The sequence below is a fragment of the Myotis daubentonii genome, chromosome 3, assembly GCF_963259705.1.
Source record: "Myotis daubentonii chromosome 3, mMyoDau2.1, whole genome shotgun sequence".
NCBI classification, from domain to species: domain Eukaryota; kingdom Metazoa; phylum Chordata; class Mammalia; order Chiroptera; family Vespertilionidae; genus Myotis; species Myotis daubentonii.
Window position 1 is genome coordinate 70,249,904 of NC_081842.1, and position 8,336 is coordinate 70,258,239.

Below are 8,336 nucleotides of genomic sequence, written 5' to 3' on the forward strand. Positions count from 1 at the left end.
GTTGGTATGCTTGAAGTTGTCCCGGAGGCTCTTTACACTATCCTCATTTATTTATTTTATTCTTTATTGATTAAGGTATTACATATATGTCCTTAACCCCCCTTGTCTACCTCCCCCCCCCACTAGTGCCCTCACCCCCCATTTGTTATGTTTATATGCATGCATACAAGTCCTTTGGTTGATCCTCCCCCTTACCCCCACCCTCCCTTGCCTTCCCTCTGAGGTTTGACAGTCTGATTGATGCTTTTCTGTCTCTGGAACTATTTTTGTTCATCAGTTTATGTTATTCATTATATTCCACATATGAGTAAGATTGCCCTAGCTGCTTTGGCTCAGTGAATAGAGTGTCAGCCTGCAGATTGAAAGGTCCCAGGTTTGGTTCTTGTCAAGAGCACATGCCCAGGTTGCCAGCTCGATCCCCAGGTGGGGCATGCAAGCGGCAGCCAATAAAGGATTATTTCTCATCACTGATGTTTCTATCTCTCTCTCCTTCTTCCTCTCTGAAATCAATAAAAATATTTTATTTAAAAAAATGAGTAAGATCATGTGATATTTATATTTCTCTGACTGACTTATTTTGCTTAGCATAATGCTCTCCAGGTCCATCCATGCTGTTGCAAATGGTAGGAGTTCCTTCCTTTTTACAGCAGCATAGTATTCCATTGTGTCAATGTAGCACATTTTTTAATCCACTCATCTGCTAATGGGCACTTACCAGTAGGCTGTTTCCAAATCTTAGCTATTGTAAATTGTGCTGCTATGAACATAGGGGTACATATATCATTTCTGATTGATGTTTCTGGTTTCTTGGTATATATTCCTAGAAGTGGGATCACTGGGTCAAATGGGAGTTCCATTTTTAGTTTTTTTGGAAACTCCATACTGTTCTCCACAGTAGCTGCACCAGTGTGCATTCCCACCAGCAGTGTACGAGGGTTCCTTTTTCTCCACATCCTCACCAGCACTTGTCATTTGTTGATGATAGCCATTCTGACAGGTGTGAGATGGTACCACATTGTCTTTTTGATTTGCATCTCTCCGATGGTTAGTGACTTTGAGCATGTTTTTATATGTCTCTTGGCTTTCTTTATATCCTCTTTCAAAAAGTGTCTATTTAGGTCCTTGGCCCATTTTTTGATTGGATTGTTTATCTTCCTTTTGTTAAGTTGTATGAGTTCCCTGTAAATTTTGTAGATTAAACCCTTATCTGAGATAGCATTGGCAAATATGTTCTCCTATGCAGTAAGCTTTCTTGTTGTTTTATTGATGGTTTCTTTTGCTGTGCAGAAGCTTTTTATTTTAATGTAATCCCATTTGTTTAGTTTCTCTTTAGGTTCCATTGCCCTAGGAGCTGTATCGGTGAAGATATTGCTTTGGCATATGTCTGAGATTTTGCTGCCTGTGGATTCCTCTAAGATTTTTATGGTTCCCCATCTTACATTTAATTCCTTTATCCATTTTGAGTTTATGTTTGTGTATGGTGTAAGTTGGAGACCTAGCTTCATTTTTTTTTTTTTTGCATGTATCTGTTCAATTTTCCCACATACAATGGAGTCAAGACAGTCTGTCCTCATTTTTTTAAATTTTTTGTTCTTTATGTTTTATGTGTTCTGAGTGTTGTCTGTTTCCTTATATTTCAAATCACTGATCTTATTCCCTGCTGCATCTACTCTACAGTTGATTCCCTGTAACTTATTTATTTGTTATTGTGCCCTTCAATTCCTACTGTTTCTTTATTTCTTTCTTTCTATTTTTATATAGTTTCCCTTTTCTTTTTTTGCTGTTGAAGTTCTCACTAAGTTCATTGAGCATCATTATAACCATTGTTTTGAACTCTGTATCTGGTAGTTTGCTTGCCTTCATTTGATTTATTTCTTTTTCTGCAGTTTTGTTCTGTTCTTTTGGGGGGACCTGTTTCTTTGTTTCCTCATTTTGACTGCTTCCCTGTTCCTGTTTCAATGTATTAGGTAAAGCTGCTAAGTCTTCCTGACTTAGTAACGTGGCCTTATATAGGAGGTGACATGTAAGGTCCAGTTGTGCAGCCTCCCAGTCACCCAAGTTGGGTGCTCCGGGTTTGCCCCCTTTGTAGGTTGTGTGCCCCCCTTTGTAGATTAGTTGAGCTTGGTTGCTGTTGGCACATCATTGGGAGGGACTGACCCTCAGGTCTACCAGCTGTGAAAACTGGCTGTGACCACAGAGGAGGAGCTTCTGTGCAGGGGCTAACCCCATGGAGCAGGACTTACTTCAATGGGGCTTTGATGCCTGCCAATTCTGCCCCTTGAGTGTGTCACTTGTGGAGGTATTTAGGTTGTAATCTGGTGTGGTCTAAAGCTGCACTGCCTCTGGGGCCTCCCTGGAGGTACAAGTTCAACCACCACCTGTGCTCTACCCAGGGCCACCCGTCATGAACTACAGAGTGATCTGAAGATGGCTGCTACTTGTGCTGGGTTTGGAGGTGATTGGGAAAGGACAAGCTACAAATTGAGGCTGGCTGCCACTTGTGCCAGGCCTGGGTCCACTTAGCAAGTGGTAGAGTTTACACAAAGGCCAGATCTGTTTGTTTAAGAGATTTTAGGAACGTCCGAAGCATGAGCCAAGACAGGCTGTTTGTATGGAAAAGCCATTGGAAATGGTTGGGTGGGCTGACAACTGGGGTGGTGCAGGGTCTCAGGGTATCACTAGGGGTGGGTGAGCAGTGTTAGCTAGGGAAGGGCTCAGCAAAGGAACAATGGCCTCTGCCAGTACATCTGTCTGGGAGAAAGTGGCCCCTCCAGCCCTCGCCCTGGAACCAGACAATTCAGTTCCTCCCCAGGTGTCCCTGGCACCTTTTGAGTTGCTACTCCAGAACTGGAGCTCAGAGCTAGTGAGTCTGAGTACAACTCTGCACAAACCTTTTAAGAGGAACACCCAAGATTCCAAAAGTACTCCATCTCACTCTGCCACAATTTGTTTTTTTACAGCCAAAATTTATAGGGGCATTTCTTCACAGCACCAGAACCCTGATATGAGGGGTGGGACCCTGCTCTCCTTATGAGTTCACAGCTGAGATATTCCTCCTGGTTTTTATCCAACATAAATGGGTGTGGGATCAGTCCATTCCATGTCTCTGCCCTTCCTACCAGTCTCAATGTGACTTCTTTATGATCTTAGTGGTAGGACTTCAGTTCAGCTATGTTTCACGCATTCTGAATAATGATTGTTCTGTAATTTAGTTGTAATTTTGATGTGGTTGTGGGAGCATGTGAGTACCACATTTACCTATGCCGCCATCTGGACTAGAACCCCAAAGATTTCTTTTTAAAAATATATTTTACTGATTTCAGAGAGGAAGGGAGAGGGAGAGAGAGATAGAAACATTAATGATGAGAATCATTGATCAGCTGTGTCCTGCATGCCCCACATTGGGGATCAAGCCCACATCCCAGGCATATGCCCTGACTGGGAATTAAACCTCAACTTCATGGTTCATAGGTCAATGCTCAACCACTGAACCACTCCAGCTAGGCTAGAACCTCAAAGATTTCTTAAGAGGCAATAAGGAAACACCAACAATAAAATGAATGTGTGTGTTCACCTGTACATCTATATTAGGATTTAAAACTTCTATTTATTAAAAGGCACCATTAAAATGGAAAATGTAACCTACACATTACAAAAAGACATTAACAATATGTATGTCCGTCAAAGGGTTTCCATCCAAAATATATAAAACTCCTATATATGAAAAAAAACTTAAGAAAATTAAGCAAAAGACATAACATATTTTTCACAAAAGAGGATATCTAAGAAAATAAACCTATGAAAACATATTATTCAATTTTATTATTTAGTGAGAAAATACAGAATAAAACCATAATATTCCTGTATCAACACTAATAAAAGAGAAAAATGGTAATTGGCGTACGAGCTACCCTTTTCATTGGCTAATCAGGGCTATATGCAAATTAACTGACAACTAAGATTGGCAGTTAACTGACAACTAAGATTGGCAGTTAACTGACAACTAAGATTGGCAGTTAACTGACAACTAAGATTGGCAGTTAACTGACAACTAAGATTGGCAGTTAACTGACAACTAAGATTGGCAGTTAACTGACAACAAGATGGCGGTTAATTTGCATATGTAGGCACAATGCAGGAAGGCGAAAGGGAAAGCAGGAAGAAGCCCCCTGCCACTGACAGTGATCGGAAACCCAGGGGGGAGCTAAGAGCTGGGGGGCAGGGCAAAGGCGGCCCCGGGGCCGCCTTTGCCCTGCCCCCCAGCCATGATCAGAGAATCAGGCGCCTTTTCCGCCCTGGCCAGTGATAGCAGGAAGTAGGGGTGGAGCCAGCGATGGGAGCTGGGCACGGTCGAAGCTGGCAGTCCCAGGAGCTAGGGGCCCCTTGCCTGGGCCTAAAGCGAAGCCCACGATCGTGGGGCCGCTGCAGCTGCGGGTCCCCGCTGCCCGGGCCGGATGCCTCAGCCAGAGGCGTCAGGCCTGGGCAAGGGGCCGATCCTGCGATTGGAGGGTGATGGGGGTCAACGCCTGAGGGCTCCCAGTATGTGAGAGGGGGCAGGCTGGGCTGAGGGACACTCCCCCCGACACACACCCAGTGCACGAATTTCGTGCACCGGGCCCCTAGTATATTAATAAAAATGGCAAAATTGGCTGGCGTGGCTCAGGTTGAGCATCGACCTATGAACCAGGAGGTCAAGGTTAGAGTCCCAGTCATGGCACATGCCCAGGTGGTGGGCTTATTCCCCAGTAGGGGGTGTGCAGGAGGCAGTGATTCAATGATTCTCTCTCATCATTGGTGTTTCTATTTTTCTCTCCCCGCTTCCTCTCTGAAATCAATACAAATATATTAAAAATAAAAAGAATGGCAAAATTGAAAATGACCTAAATAAATTGTTGATGGGAATGTGGAGCAGTCAAAAACTAACTCTAATACACTGCTGATGGTAGTGCAAATTGATTTACCGATACAGAAAAATTGGCTGCAATATCTTTGAAAAGTGAACATAGGTTGATCCTATGATCTAACAATTCAACTCCTTGGTATATATGCAACAAAAATACATACATCTGTTCACCAGATGATACATACAAGAATGTTTATAGCAGCACTATTCATAATCATTCAATTCTGGAATCTACCCAAATATCCAACAATATAGTGAATAAAGTAATTGTGGTATATTCCAAATAAAATTTTGTGCAGCAGCTATAATAAAGAAACTAAAAAATGCACATAATAAAATAGCTAAAACTAATACATTTAAAGCAAAAGAGGTCAGAAATAAAGTATATACTATATGACTTCATTTATATGAAATGCAAAAACAAGAAAAAAAGAATATATGTTGTTCGGGGTCTTGATGGGCAACAAGATGGTATTGGCTCGCAGGGTCATCAGGTAAAGCTGGCCCCGTGCTCCATTAATAATGCTCCCTGACAGAGGAGATAATCCTAAACCCAATGTGTCGGAAGTTTTGAGCTCAGCAGGACCATCTCACTCTTCTTCAACCTCACAGCGTCTAAGGGAAGTAAATCACCAGACTGGCTGATGCGTCAGGGTCCTCCTGACACCGCAGAAATGATAAACACATTACCTCAGAAATACAGAAGGAAACTTGTGTCTCAAGAATACATTGAATTTATCCAACCTGGAGGTCCAGAATAAGCACTGACAATGTGGCTGCTGTTTGTTATCAGACAAAAGAGCAATCTTTACAATAAAGGACTTCCAAAATTACAAGTGAGAAATTGTATATTAAACGCTAATTAACATTCTGTAAAAAATATACTAAATTTAGATGGACACTTGTAGCTTCTCATTCATGTCTATTAGTCAGCTTCTCCACAACCTTACCTAATTGTTTATATACTTTATACTTATTAAAGTACACATTTAAACATAGAATCTATGGAGTTAAAAGTTAGGTTCATGTTTATTTTTTATGGTAGTGACTGAGGAAGAGCTTTGGGGGATTCTGTTGTGCTGGTGATATATTATTTCTTGATCTGCATGCTCTACTATGGTTTGCAGGATGGGACAAAAGTAACTTTACAGTCATTTATATGGAAAATAATACAATAGTTAATAAATAATAATACAAGAATAAACTCTGTGTTTTACATACAACTATAAGCCTACTTTTGCCCCACTCTGTATTCACCTAGCAAAATATTAATGAACTTTATATTTAGTTTTATTTTTCTATATATATGTGTTATATTTCAATAAAAATTTCAGAAATTTTCCTTTAATGTCACTGTTTTGATGGGATTAGTTTCACCCACATAAATTACTAACAAGTAGATGTGGTCAAAGCAAGAATGCATTTTTAGTGATCTTTAGCACTCTTTCTAATTTTGACATTTAAGTAACTTTCTTTCATCTTGCCATATTTTAGTCATTATTCAAATGTATAGAAATAATTTATCTTCAAATATTTAATAAACATGAAGACATGCTCATAAGCAAGATTATAAATCCAAGTGATGCACACATACATCTTCATTCATCATTCCTTTCCTCTCTGTGAGCCTCGTGTTGTGTGCTTTTCATTCTGTAAAGGTCATGATAGCTCATAAACACTCTCCCTGATGAGAAATTCAATTCATTTTCCAAAAGCAAGGAACTGGCCTTTACATAGTTTGAAGAACCTGAAATAGTCACTCGCATTGAGGCAGACAGTAGAATGGTGGTTGTCAGGGGTTGTGGGGAGAGGGAAATAGAAAGGCGCGAGGTTTGTCAAAAGGTACAAAGTTTCAGTCATGCAAGATAAATATTTCCTAGAGATCTTCTCTATAGCATAGAGCCTCTATAGTTAACAATACCTTATTGTATATTTAAACATTTGCCAAGCAGGTAAATCTTATATGAAGTGTTATCACATACTAGTACACACATACATATATACATACATACATACATAAACAGGGCAGAAAGAAACTTTTGGAAGTGATATATATGCTTAGGGTAGGGATTTTGGTAACAGTTTCAGAGGTTTATACCCATCTCCAAACTCAACAAGCTGTATACATTAAATACACAATACTTTGTATGTCAATCATATCTCAATGAAGTGATTTTAAGAGAATTCACAATGAAAATACTGATAAATTTAGCTAGATATTTTCAGAACATAAAATTTTTTAAAGATAAATAACACTTAAAAGAAAATAATAAGAAATTTCATTAAAAATAAAAGAAAATGCCAATTAAAGAAACTCATGTATATAATACATGAGAGAAACATCGACTTATTGTTTTATTTATTTATGCATTTATTGGTTGATTCTGGTATGTGTCCTAACCAAGGATAAAACCTGCAACCTCTGTAAGTCAGGACGCTCTAATCAATTTAGTTATCCAGATAGGATTACTTACATTCTTTGATGATATTTAATACGGGCAACATTTTTTTTCTTTTTTTGGAACTTGTAGTAATTAGACAATCACTTGATGATATGCATTAGAATAAAAGTATATTCACATTCTTTGGGTTAGCATTCCTACTGAAAATCTAGCTTACAATGTAGACTTTCTTTTTTCTTTTATTTAAATATATTTTTATTGATTTCAGAGAGGAAGGGAGAGGGAGAGAGAGATAGAACCATCAACTATTGATCAGCTGCCTTCTGCACATGCCCTACTGGGAATGAAGCCTGCAATCAAGGCATGTGCCCCAACTAGGAATTGAAACATGACTTCTTGGTTCATTGGTTGACACTCAACCACAGAGCCACACCAACTGGACCTTTATTCTTATTTTTAAATTTATTGTTGACACTATTACAGATAGGCCCCATTCCCAACTCCCCTTACTTACCTCCACCCAGCCCCCACCACCCTCCCTCTGTCTGGCTATCACCACACTGTTGTTTGAGTACATTGGCTATGCATATATATGTTCTTTTGTTTTAACTTATCTTTATTGTTGAAAGTATTACAGATGTTCTTTTTTCCCCCATTGACCCCCTCCTCTCTACTCCTGCCCCCTCCCCAGGGACCACATTATTATCTGTGTCCATGGGTTATGCATATATGCATATGCTATCTAATAAAAAAGTAATATGTAAATTAACCATCCCTCAGCAACAAAGATGGTGGCGTCCATAGTGGCCGGGGCGGGACACTGGCAGCTTTGCCCTGGCAATGCTAGCCCAGCATTCAGCCCAGCTGTGTGGAGGGAGGAGAGGGGAGGTGCCTCGGGCCAGAGTTCATGCCCCAGACTTGCCAAAGAAGGGGAGGGGCCTGGGGCCAGAGTCCCTGTTGAGGAACGCTGGGCTCGCTGCGACATGTTCAGCTTTAGAAGTTATTTACTAACCATCAGTAAGTAAATAACT

The 8,336-nt window shown here is 40.2% G+C and overlaps 1 pseudogene; it reads left to right on the forward strand.

The window, feature by feature from the left end:
- The first annotated feature begins 5,359 nt into the window (after positions 1-5,359).
- LOC132229280 (alpha-ketoglutarate dehydrogenase component 4-like) lies at positions 5,360-5,728 on the forward strand (annotated as a pseudogene).
- The last annotated feature ends 2,608 nt before the right edge of the window (positions 5,729-8,336 follow it).